The sequence below is a fragment of the Arachis hypogaea genome, chromosome 6, assembly GCF_003086295.3.
Source record: "Arachis hypogaea cultivar Tifrunner chromosome 6, arahy.Tifrunner.gnm2.J5K5, whole genome shotgun sequence".
Lineage (NCBI taxonomy): Eukaryota > Viridiplantae > Streptophyta > Magnoliopsida > Fabales > Fabaceae > Arachis > Arachis hypogaea.
The window spans coordinates 35,149,962-35,162,261 of NC_092041.1; the positions used below are offsets into that span (position 1 = coordinate 35,149,962).

General features: G+C 38.5%; 1 non-coding gene across 1 annotated transcript; it reads right to left on the reverse strand.

The window, feature by feature from the left end:
• Positions 1–1,537: 1,537 nt before the first annotated feature.
• LOC112700593 (small nucleolar RNA R71) lies at positions 1,538–1,641 on the reverse strand. The gene has a single exon (XR_003153498.1). It is a non-coding gene; the product is annotated as a small nucleolar RNA R71 (small nucleolar RNA).
• Between the last annotated feature and the right edge of the window lie 10,659 nt (positions 1,642–12,300).

The window sequence follows — 12,300 nt, forward strand, 5'->3', positions numbered from 1 at the left end:
ATGCATCATTGGTTTTGATCCAAAATTTTCATGTTTTGAGTCATTTTTGTGTTTTTCTCTCTCATCATTAAAAATTCAAAAAAATCAAAAAAATATATTTTCCTTATTTCACTCATAAATTTCGAAATCTTTTGGTTGACTTAGTCAAAAATTTTTAAAATAAGTTGTTTCTTGATAGTCAAGTCAAGATTTCAATTTCAAAAATCTTATCTTTTCAAAACTTTTTTAAAAATCAAATCTTTTTCATTTTTCTCTTATATGTTCGAAAATTTTTTTAAAATTTATTTTCAAAATCTTTTTCTCATCTTTATTTTATATTTTTCTAAATTAATACTAATAATTAATGTTTTGATTCAAAAATTCAAGTTTGTTACTTTCTTGTTAAGAAAGATTCAAAATTTAAATTTTAGAATCATATCTTTTGATTTCTTGTGAGTCAAGTCATTAGTTCTGATTTTAAAAATTAAATCTTTTTCAAAATAAATTTCAATCATATCTTTTTCAAACTTTAATTTCAAAAATCTTTTCTAACTTCTTATCTTTTCAAAATTGATTTTCAAATCTTTTTCAATTAATAAATTGACTTTTTGTTTGTTTTACTATTTCTTATCTTTTTCAAAACCACCTAACTACTTTTCTCTCTCTAATTTTCGAAAATCACCTTTCTTTTTTTTAAATATTTTTATTTGACTAATTGTTTTAAATTTAAATTTCATTTCTTCTCTTAATTTTTGAATTCTAACTAAAATTTAAAATAAAAATAAAAATATTTTTCTTTTCCTTTTAATTATTTTCGAAAACTCCCCCCTCTCTCCTTCTATTTATTTTATTTATTTACTAACACTTCTCCTCCACTCATCAAAAATTCAAACCCTCTCCCTCTCTCTGAGTTCGCATATTTCTCTTTCTTTCCTCATTCTTATTCTTCTTCTCTTCTACTCACATAAAGAAATTTCTATACTATGACATAGAGGATTCCTCTTCCTTTTCTGTCCTCTTCTTTTTCATATGAGCAGGAGTAAGGACAAGGACATTCTTGTTGAAGTAGGTCCTGAACCTGAAAGGACTCTAAAAATGAAGCTAAGAGAAGCTAAAGCACAACAATCCAGAGAAAACCTTACAGAGAATCTCGAAAAAGAAGTAATGGCCAAACCCAACAACAATGCAAGGAAGATGCTTGGTGACTTTACTGCACCAAATTTCAACTTCCATGGAAGAAGCATCTCAATCCCTGCCATTGGAGCAAACAATTTTGAGCTAAAGCCTCAATTAGTTTCTCTGATGCAACATAATTGTAAGTTTCATGGACTTCCATCAGAAGATCCTTTTTCAGTTTTTAACTGAATTCTTGCAGATCTGTGATACTATTAAGACCAATGGAGTTGATCCCAAGGTCTATAAGCTTATGCTTTTCCCTTTTGTTGTAAGAGGCAGAGCTAGAATATGGTTGGACTCTCAACCTAGAGATAGTCTGACCTTTTAGGATAAGATGGTCACGTCTTTTTTAGCCAAATTCTTTCCTCCTCAAAAGCTGAACAAGCTTAGAATGGATGTTCAAACCTTCAGGCAGAAGGAAGGTGAATCCCTCTATGAAGCTTGGGAAAGATACAAGCAACTGACCAAAAAGTGTCCTTCTGACATGCTCTCAGAATGGACCATCCTGGATATATTCTATGATGGTCTGTCTGAATTGTCTAAGATATCATTGGACCATTCTGCAGGTGGATCTATTCACCTGAAGAAAATGCCTGCAGAAGCTCAGGAACTCATTGAAATGGTTGCAAATAACCAGTTCATGTACACCTCTGAAAGGAATTATGTGAGTAATGGGATGCCTCAGAGGAAGGGAGTTCTTGAAATTGATGCTCTAAATGCCATATTGGCTCAGAACAAAATGTTGACTCAGCAAGTCAATATGATTTCTCAGAGTCTGAATGGATTACAAAATGCATCCAACAGTACTAAGGAAGCATCTTCTGAAGAAGAAGCTTATGATCTTGAGAACCCTGCAATGGCAGAGGTGAATTACATGGGTGAAGCCTATGGAAACATCTATAATCCCTCATGGAGAAATCATCCAAATTTCTCATGGAAGGATCAACAAAAGCCTCAACAAGGCTTTAATAATGGTGGAAGAAACAGGTTTAGCAATAGCAAGCCTTTTCCATTATCCTCTCAGCAACAGACAGAAAATTCTGAGCAGAGCCCCTCTAGCTTAGCAAATATAGTCTCTGATCTATCTAAGGCCACTCTAAGTTTCATGAATGAAACAAGGTCCTCCATTATAAATTTGGAGGCACAAGTGGGCCAGCTGAGTAAAAGAGTCACTGAAACTCCTCCTAGTACTCTCCCAAGCAATACAGAAGAGAATCCAAAAAGAGAGTGCAAGGCCATAACCTTACTTGGTGTGGCTGAACCTAGGGAGGAGGAGGAGGACGTGAATCCCAGTGAGAAAGACCTCATGGGACGTCCTCTGGACAAAAAGAAGTTCCCAATTAAAGAACCTAAGGAATCTGAGGCTCATCTAGAGACCATAGAGATTCCATTGAACCTACTTCTGCCGTTCATGAGCTCTAATGACTATTCCTCCTCTGAAGAGGATGAAGATATTACTGAAGAGCAAGTTGCTAAGTACCTTGGAGTAATCATGAAGCTGAATGCCAAGTTATTTGGTAATGAAACTTGGGTGGATGAACCCCCTTGCTCACCAATGAACTAAATAACTTGATTAGGCAGACATTACCTCAAAAGAAAGAGGATCCCGGAAGGTTCTTAATACCTTGTACCATAGACACCATGACCTTTGAGAAGGATCTGTGTGACCTGGGGTCAGGCATAAACCTCATGCCACTCTCTGAAATGGAGAAACTGGGAATCTTTGAGGTTCAAGCTGCAAGAATCTCACTAGAGATGGCAGATAAATCAATGAAACAGGCTTATAGACTAGTAGAGGACGTGCTAGTAAAGGCTGAAGGCCTTTACATCCCTGCTGATTTCATAATCCTAGACACTAGGAAAGATGAGGATGAATCCATCATCCTTGGCAGACCTTTCCTAGCCATGCAAAAGCTGTGACTGATGTTGACAGAGGAGAGTTGGTCCTTCAATTAAATAAGGACTACCTTGTATTCAAGACTCAATGTTCTCCTTCTGTACACATAGAGAAGAAGCATGAAAAGCTTCTCTCAATACAGAGTCAAACAAAGCCCCCACATTTAAACTCTAAGTTTGGTGTTGGGAGGCTCCAACCCGTGCTCTGATTATCTGTGAGGCTCCATGAGAGCCCACTGTCAAGCTATTGACATTAAAGAAGCGCTTATTGGGAGGCAACCCAATTTTATTTATGTATGTTATTTTATGTTTTCTTTAGGTTGATGATCATGTGGAGTCACAAAAATAACTGCAGAATTAAAGCAAAATCGAAAACAGCATTAAAACAGCACACCCTAGAGGATGAGCTTACTGGCATTTAAACATCAGTAAGAGTAGCAGAATGGGCGTTAAACGCCCAGCCTGGCACCATTCTGGGTGTTTAACGCCAGAAATGCGCACTAGACTGGCGTTTAATGCCAGAACAGAGCATCAAACTGGCGTTAAATGCCAGAAACAAGCAACAGCTTGGCGTTAAATGCCAGGAAAGGTATAAAAGCTGGCGTTTAACGCCAGAAACAGGCAGCAGTCTGGCGTTAAATGCCAGAATTGCAATCTAAGGGCATTTTTTTGCACGCCTAAATGGAGCAGGGATGAGAAGTCCTTGACCCCTCAGGATCTGTGGACCCCACAGGATCCCCACCTACCCCACCTCTCTCTCTCCCCCTCACACATCTCTATCACACTCTACCCAAAACACCACTCACCTATCAAATCCTATTCTCTTCCCTATATTTTCTTTACCAATCACCTCCATCCCTCTTCCCCAAAAACCCCACCAACCTCACTTTTCCAATTCAAACACTTTTCCCTCTCAAACCCACCCAATTCCATTCGACCACTCTCCCTCGCTTTCCCTATAAATACTCCTCTTCACTCTTTCATTTTCACACATCATAAACCCTCTCCTACCCCCTTGGCCAAACCTATCTTTCCCTCCGTCTCCTCCATTTTCTTCTTCTTCCCCTTCTTTCTTTCTTCTTTTGCTCGAGGACGAGCAAACCTTTTAAGTTTAGTGTAGTAAAAGCATTGCTTTTTGTTTTTCCATAACTATTTATGGCACCTAAGGCCGGAAAAACCTCTAGAAAGAGGAAATAGAAGGCAAAAGCTTCCACCTCCAAGTCATGGAAGATGGAGAGATTCATCTCAAAGGTCCATCAAGACCACTTCTATAAAGTTGTGGCCAAGAAGAAAGTGATCCCTGAGGTCCATTTCATGCTCAAGAAGAATGAGTATCTGGAGATCCGACATGAGATCCGAAGAAGAGGTTTGGAAGTACTCACCAACCCCATTCAACAAGTCAGAATCTTAATGGTTCAAGAGTTCTATGCCAATGCATGGATCACTAGGAACCATGATCAAAGTATGAACCCGAATCCAAAGAATTGGCTTACAATGGTTCGGGAAAAATACTTAGATTTCAGTATGGAAAATGTAAGATTGGCGTTCAACTTGCCAATGATGCAAGAAAATGCACGCCCCTACACTAGAAGGGTCAACTTTGATCAAAGGTTGGACCAAGTCCTCATGGACATATGTGTGGAAGGAGCACAATGGAAAAAAGACTCAAAAGGCACGCCAGTTCAATTGAGAAGACTGAACCTTAAGCCTGTGGCTAGAGGATGGTTGGAATTCATCCAACGCTCCATCATTCCTACTAGCAACTGATCTGAAGTGACTGTGGATCGGGCTATCATGATCCATAATATCATGATTGGGGAGGAAGTGGAAGCTCATGAGATCATACCTCTAGAACTCTACAAGGTGGCTGACAAGTCCTCCACTTTGGCAAGGTTAGCCTTTCCTCATCTCATTTGTCACTTATGCAATTCGGCTGGGATTGACATAGAAGGACACATCCTTATTGAAGAGGACAAGCCCATCACTAAGAAAAGGATGGAGCAAACAAGAGATCCCACTTATGAACCTCAACAAGAGCATGAGAAAATTCCTCATGAAATCCCTGAGATGCCTCAAGGGATGCATTTTCCTCCACACAACTATTGGGAGCAACTCAACACCTCTTTAGAAGGCTTGAGTTACAACATGGACCAACTAAGGGTGGAGCACCAAGAGCACTCCATCATTCTCTATGAGATTAGAGAAGATCAAAGAGCTATGAGGGAGGAGCAACAAAGGCATGGAAAAGACATAGAGGAGCTTAGGCGTTCCATTAGATCTTCAAGAGGAAAAACTAACCGCCATCACTAAGGTGGACCCGTTCTTTAATCTCCTTGTCTATTTGTCTTTCTGTTTTCGGCTTTGAGCTTCATGTCTTATTATGTTTTGTGTCTTTATTACATGATCATTAGTGTGTAGTATCTAGGTCTTAAAGCTATGAATAATTCCATGAATCCTTCACTTTTCTTAAATGAAAAATGTGCCAAATTACAAAATAACAAGAAGTACTTGGATTACAAATTTTATCTTAAAATTAGTTTAATTATTTTGATGTGGTGGCAATACTTTTTGTTTTCTGAATGAATGCTTGAACAGCACATATTTTTTATAGTGAAATTTATGAATGTTAAAAATTGTTGGCTCTTGAAAGAATGATGAACAAAGAGAAATGTTATTGATAATCTGAAAAATCATGAAATTGATTCTTGAAGCAAGAAAAAGCAGTGAAAAAGAAAAAAAAAAGTAGCAAAAAAAAAAAGAGAAAAAGAAAAAGAAAAAACAAGTAGAAAAAGTCAATAGCCTTTTAAACCAAAAGGCAAGGGTAAAGAGGATCCAAGGCTTTGAGCATTAATGGATAGGAGGGTCCAAGGAAATAAAATCCAGGCCTAAGCGGCTAAATCAAGCTGTCCCTAACCATGTGCTTGTGTCATGAAGGTCCAAGTGAAAAGCTTGAGACTGAGTGGTTAAAGTCGTGATCCAAAGCAAAAGAGTGTGCTTAAGAACGCTGGACACCCCTAATTGGGGACTTTAGCAAAGCTAAGTCACAATCTGAAAAGGTTCACCCAGTTGTGTGTCTGTGGCATTTATGTATCCGGTGGTAATACTGGAAAACAAAGTGCTTAGGGCCACGGCCAAGACTCATAAAGTAGCTGTGTTCAAGAATCAACATACTGAACTAGGAGAATCAATAACACTATCTAAAATTCTGAGTTCCTATAGATGCCAATCATTCTAAATTTCAAAGGATAAAGTGAGATGCCAAAACTATTCAGAAGCAAAAAGCTACTAGCCCCGCTCATCTAATTGGGACTAAGTTTTCATTGATATTGTGAGGTTCATTGTATATTCTCTTCTTTTTATTCTATTTTGTTTTTAGTTGCTTGGAGACAAGCAATAACTTAAGTTTGGTGTTGTGATGAGCGGATAATTTATACGCTTTTTGGCATTATTTTTAGGTAGTTTTTAGTATGATTTAGTTAGTTTTTAGTATATAATTATTAGTTTTTATGCAAAAATAATATTTCTGGACTTTACTATGAGTTTGTGTGTTTTTTTGTGATTTCAGGTATTTTCTGGCTGAAATTGAGGGACCTGAGCAAAAATCTGATTCAGAGGCTGAAAAAGGACTGCTGATGCTGTTGGATTCTGACCTCCCTGCACTCGAAATGGTTTTTTTGGAGCTTCCGAAATCCAAATGGCGCGCTCTCAACTGAGTTGAAAAGTAAACCTCCAGGGCTTTCCAGCAATATATAATAGTTCATACTTTGCTCGAGTTTTGATGATGCAAACTGGCATTCAAACGCCAACTTCCTGTCCTATTCTGGCGTTAAACGCCAGAAACAGGTTACAAGCTAGAGTTAAACGCCAAAAATAGGCTGCAAACTGGCGTTTAACTCCAAGAAAAGTCTCTACACATGAAAGCTTCAATGCTCAGCCCAAGCACATACCAAGTGGACCCGAAAGTAGATTTCTGCATCATCTACCTATTTCTGTAACCCTAGTAACTAGTTTAGTATAAATAGAACTTTTTACTATTGTACTCACATCTTTGGATTATCTTTTGGAACATCTTTAGATCATTTTTAGTCCTTAGACATTGGGGGCTGGCCTCACGGCCATGCCTGGACCATTATCACTTATATATTTTCAACGGTGGAGTTTTTACACACCACAGATTAAGGTGTGGAGCTCTGCTGTTCCTTGAGTATTAATGCAATTACTACTATTTTCTATTCAATTCAAGCTTATTCTTATTCTAAGATGTTCACTGATGCGTGAGAATTTTGTCTATCTTTTCCTAGTGAATTTGCACTTAAATTGCTGAGTTTAATTAAGAATTAATTATATTTTAGTCACTATGGATTCTATTTTGAGTTTTGGGCAATTTTATTTATTTTAGGTAGCATTCGGTGGAATTTGACAGAGTTGCTGCAGCACAAGAATCAAAGGAGTTGGCTGCGAGGAGCGACGCGCACGCGTGACTGACGCGTGCGCGTGAATTGGAGGTATCCTCGGCGATGCGTCCGCGTGACTGACGCGCAAGCGTGATTTGAAGATTTGCTCAGCGACGCGTCCGCGTGACCGACGCGTCCACGTGACTCGCGAAGAAGACCAGCGACGCGTCTGCGGGACTGACGCGTACGCGTGACATGCGCCACGTGCAGAAACGCAGAAAACACTGAGGGGTGATTTCTAGGCCCCATTTTAGCACCCAAGTTAGGCGCGGATCCAGTGAAGCCGAGTGGCCCCCACGTTACAAGATGCGGAGTAGTTAATTAATTCAAATTTAAATTCAAATCTTGTCTTTTAGGAAAAGATATTATTATTATTATTAGATAATTAGATTTTAAATTTATTAGGATTAGTTATAAATAGAAACTCTGTACATTTAGACAGGGCTCCACATTTTTTACCAGAACCCTTATTTTTCTTCTCTGAACTATGAGCAACTAATCCTCCATTGTTAAGGTTAGGAGCTCTGTCTCTTTGTATGGATTTATTCGTTTGATCTTTCTAATTTAATCCATGTTTAGATTTATATTTCAAAAATTGTTTTCGCTCTTTATTTTATGAATATGGGCGGAACGGAAGTATGACCCATGTTCTAATTGAGTTCTTGTAAAACTTGGAAAAGCTCTTTACTTGAACAACAGCTTGAAAACATGTTATACTGAATTTCTAATTGTTTGTATTTAATACGTGACATATAATCCCCTTATTTGTTGATAATTAGGATTCTTTTGGCATATAAACTAGAAATTGATCATCGCCCTCTATTGAATTTTAGAAGAGACTAGAAGGTCTAAGGAATTAGGGTCTAGTCACATATAGTTTGCCATGAAATTAAATTTTGCATGATTAAAATAGTTAGTAAGGAAAATAAATCCGGAAAAATAGATAACTCTGAAACCTTAACTACTTTCTCAAATATTTTATTCCCAACTCATTGCTGCTTGCTTTCTAAAATTCTTAAAGTACTGTTTAATGCTCCTTGAATATCTCAAAAACCATTTTCTGCTTGCCTAACTAATCCTATCACTTAACCATTGTTGCTTGATCCATCAATCCTCGTGGGATCAACCCTTACTCACGTAAGGTATTACTTGGTACGACCCGGTGCACTTGCCAGTTAGTTTGTGGGTTGTAAAATACTATTCTTAAAATTAACTCAATTTCTCATGCAATACATCACTTCTTTTTCTTTTCTTTTTAGATTCAAGTTCAATGAGTGGTACATGAAACATCTTTTCAGCATTAAAGCAATTAAAAGAATTTGAGCCTTGAATTATATAGAAGCATTCTTTGTCCTGGCTCAAAGACTCTGATGGCAATCTTTTTGTCATGCAGTAGCTTGGTTCTTTCCTTATAGAGCTTGGCATTCTCATAGGCTGAATATCTGAATTCATCAAGCTCATTCAACTAAAGCATTCATTTGATTCCTGCAGCTTCCGAATCAAGATTCAGATACCTGATTGCCCAGTAAGTTTTATGCTCCAGCTCAACTGGCAAGTGACAGGCTTTGCTATAGACCAACTGATAGGGGGACATGCCAATGGGAGTCTTGTACGCTGTCTGGTATGCCTAGAGAGCATCATCAAGCTTCCTAGACCAGTCCTTTCTTGAAACACTAATGGTCTTCTCTAGAATCCTCTTAAGCTCCCTGTTGGAAACTTCAACCTGTCCACTTGTTTGAGGGTGATAGGGGTTGCCACTTTATGACAGACTCCATATCTCTGCAGAAGAGAGTCCAGCTGTCTGTTGCAGAAATGGCTTCCTCCATCACTAATGAGTGTCCCTGGGACACCAAACCGGCTAAAAATATATTTCTGAAGAAAGCTCATTACCACTTTGGCATCGTTGGTGGGCAAAGTCACAGCTTTCAACCACTTGGACACATAGTCAACTACCACTAGAATATAGTTGTTTGAATGTGAGGGTGGAAAAGGTCCCATGAAATCAATACCCCACACATCAAACAACTCAACCTCAAGAATTCCCTGCTATGGCATTTCATGGTTGGCAGGGAGATTCGTGGCTTTTTCACATCTATCACAGTGCTTTACAAATGCTCTTGAGTCCCTGAAGAGAGTTGGCCAGTAAAACCCGCTCTGAAGGACCTTTGTAGCTGTCCTTTCACCACCAAAGTGGCCTCCATATTCATAACCATGACAATGCTAAAGAATCTGCTGTTTTTCTTCATCTAGGACACACCTCCGGATGATCCCATCTGAACATACACCTTTTAAAAAGGTATGGTTCTTCCCAAATGTAGTACTTTGCATCAGTGAGTAGCTTCTTCACCTGTTGCCTACTGTACTCCCTTGGGATGAAATTCATGGCCTTATAAATTGCAATGTCTGCAAACTATGGTGCCTGCTGAATGAGGAACAATTGCTCATCCGGGAATGTCTCAGTTACAGCTGTGGGTGGTTGTACTCCTACTTCAGGCTCAATTCTGGAGAGATGGTCAGCTACTTGATTCTCTGACCCTTTCCTGTCTTTTATCTCAATATCAAACTCCTGAAGGAGCAACACCCATATGATTAATCTTGGTTTAGAATCCTGTTTGGTTAGAAGGTACTTTAAAGCAGCATGATCAGTATAAATAATAACCTAAGAACCAAGTAAATAGGACCTAAACTTATCAACAGCATACACAATAGCTAATAATTCCTTTTCTGTAGTTGTGTAATTCTTTTGGACATCATTTAACACACGACTGGCATAGTAAATGACATGTACAAACTTACCATACCTCTGTCCTAAAACAGCTCCTATAGCAAAATCACTAGCATCACACATTAATTCAAATGGTAGATCTCAGTCAGGGGAGCTATAATGGTGGCAGAGGTAAGGTTTGCTTTTAAAGTTTCAAAAGCATGCAAACAATCAGAATCAAAGACAAAAAAAACATCAGCAACCAAGAGGTTGCTTAAAGGTTTAGCAATTTTAGAAAAATCCTTTATAAATCTTCTATAAAATCCTGCATGACCCAAGAAACTCCTGATTGCCTTAACATTAGTTGGTGGTTGTAATTTTTCAATTACCTCCACTTTTGCTCTATCAACCTCAATTCCCTTACTTGAAATCCGGTGTCCAAGAACAATACCTTCTGTAACCATAAAATGGCATTTTTCCCAATTTAAAACAAGGTTTGATTCTTGACACCGTTTCAAGACAAGAGACAAATGCATAAGGCAAGATTCAAAAGAATTACCAAAAACAGAAAAGTCATCCATAAATACCTCAATAAACTTTTCAACTATATCAGAAAAAATTGAAAGCATACACCTCTGAAAAGTTGCTGGAGCATTGCAAAGTCCAAAAGGCATTCTTCTGTAGGCAAATACTCCAAAGGGGCATGTGAATGTTGTCTTCTCCTGATCTTGAGGGTCCACTGTAATTTGATTATATCTAGAATATCCATCTAGAAAATAATAAAATGCATGACCAGCTAACCTCTCAAGTATCTGATCAATGAAAGGCAGGGGGAAATGATCCTTCCTTGTAGCAGTGTTGAGCCTCCTGTAGTCTATACATATTCTCCATCCCGTGACGGTTCTTGTGGGAATAAGCTCATTCTTTTCATTCTTGATCACTGTCATCCCTCCTTTCTTGGGAACTACCTGCACAGGACTTACCCAAGGACTGTCAGAAATAGGATAAATAATTCTTGCTTCCCATAGTTTCATTACCTCTTTTTGGACCACCTCTTTCATGGTTGGATTGAGTCTCCTTTGTGGTTGCACAACTGGTTTAGCATCATCTTCAAGGAGGATCTTGTGCATACACTGGTTGGACTAATCCCCTTTAAGTCACTAATGATCCACCCAAGAGCTATTTTCTGACTCTTAAGCACTGAAATAAGCGCCTCTTCCTCTTCAGGCTTCAGGGAAGAGCTTATAATTAATGGATATGAGTCATTCTCACCCAAGAACACATATTTCAGAGAAGGGGGTAAGGATTTGAGCTCAAGCTTGGGGGCTTCCTCCTCTGCTTTAGGCGTGTGAACTATAGCCTTCTGGGAACGTGAATTATCAATTTCAACTAATTCATACTCAGAGATAGGATTCAGAATGTCATCAAGCACCTCAGCCTTCAGTACCTCTTGAACAAGTGGTTCAATAAAATCTACTTTCATACACCCTTCAAAGTCATTAGGGTACTTGAGAGCTTCAAAAACATGAAGGACCACCTATTCTTTATTGACTCTCAGGGTTAATTCACCGTTTTGTACATCAATCAGAACTCTACCTGTAGCTAAAAAGGGTCTACCAAGTATAATAGAGGACTTTACCTCCTCTTCCATGTCTAATATAACAAAATCAACAGAAAAGATGAATGGTTCTACTTTAACAAGTAAATTCTCAACAACACCCACAGGTAATTTAATAAAAAGATCAGCAAGTTGAAGAGAAATACGAGTGGGTTTTACCTCCTTAATTTGAAGCTTTTTCATCACTGAAAGTGGCATGAGATTGACGCTGGCTCCAAGGTCACATAAAGCTCTCTGAATGGTGACATCCCCAATGGTGCAAGGAATTACAAAGCTCCCTGGGTCGAGCATCTTCTCAGGAAGGTTGTGTTGGATAATGGCATTGCATTCCTTGGTTAACACCACTGTTTCTTGTTCCTTCCAGTTTCTCTTGTGGGTCAACAATTCTTTCATAAATTTAGCATAGAAGGGCATTTGCTCCAGAGCCTCTGCAAAGGGAATGTTGATCTATAGCTTCTTGAAGACATCTAAAA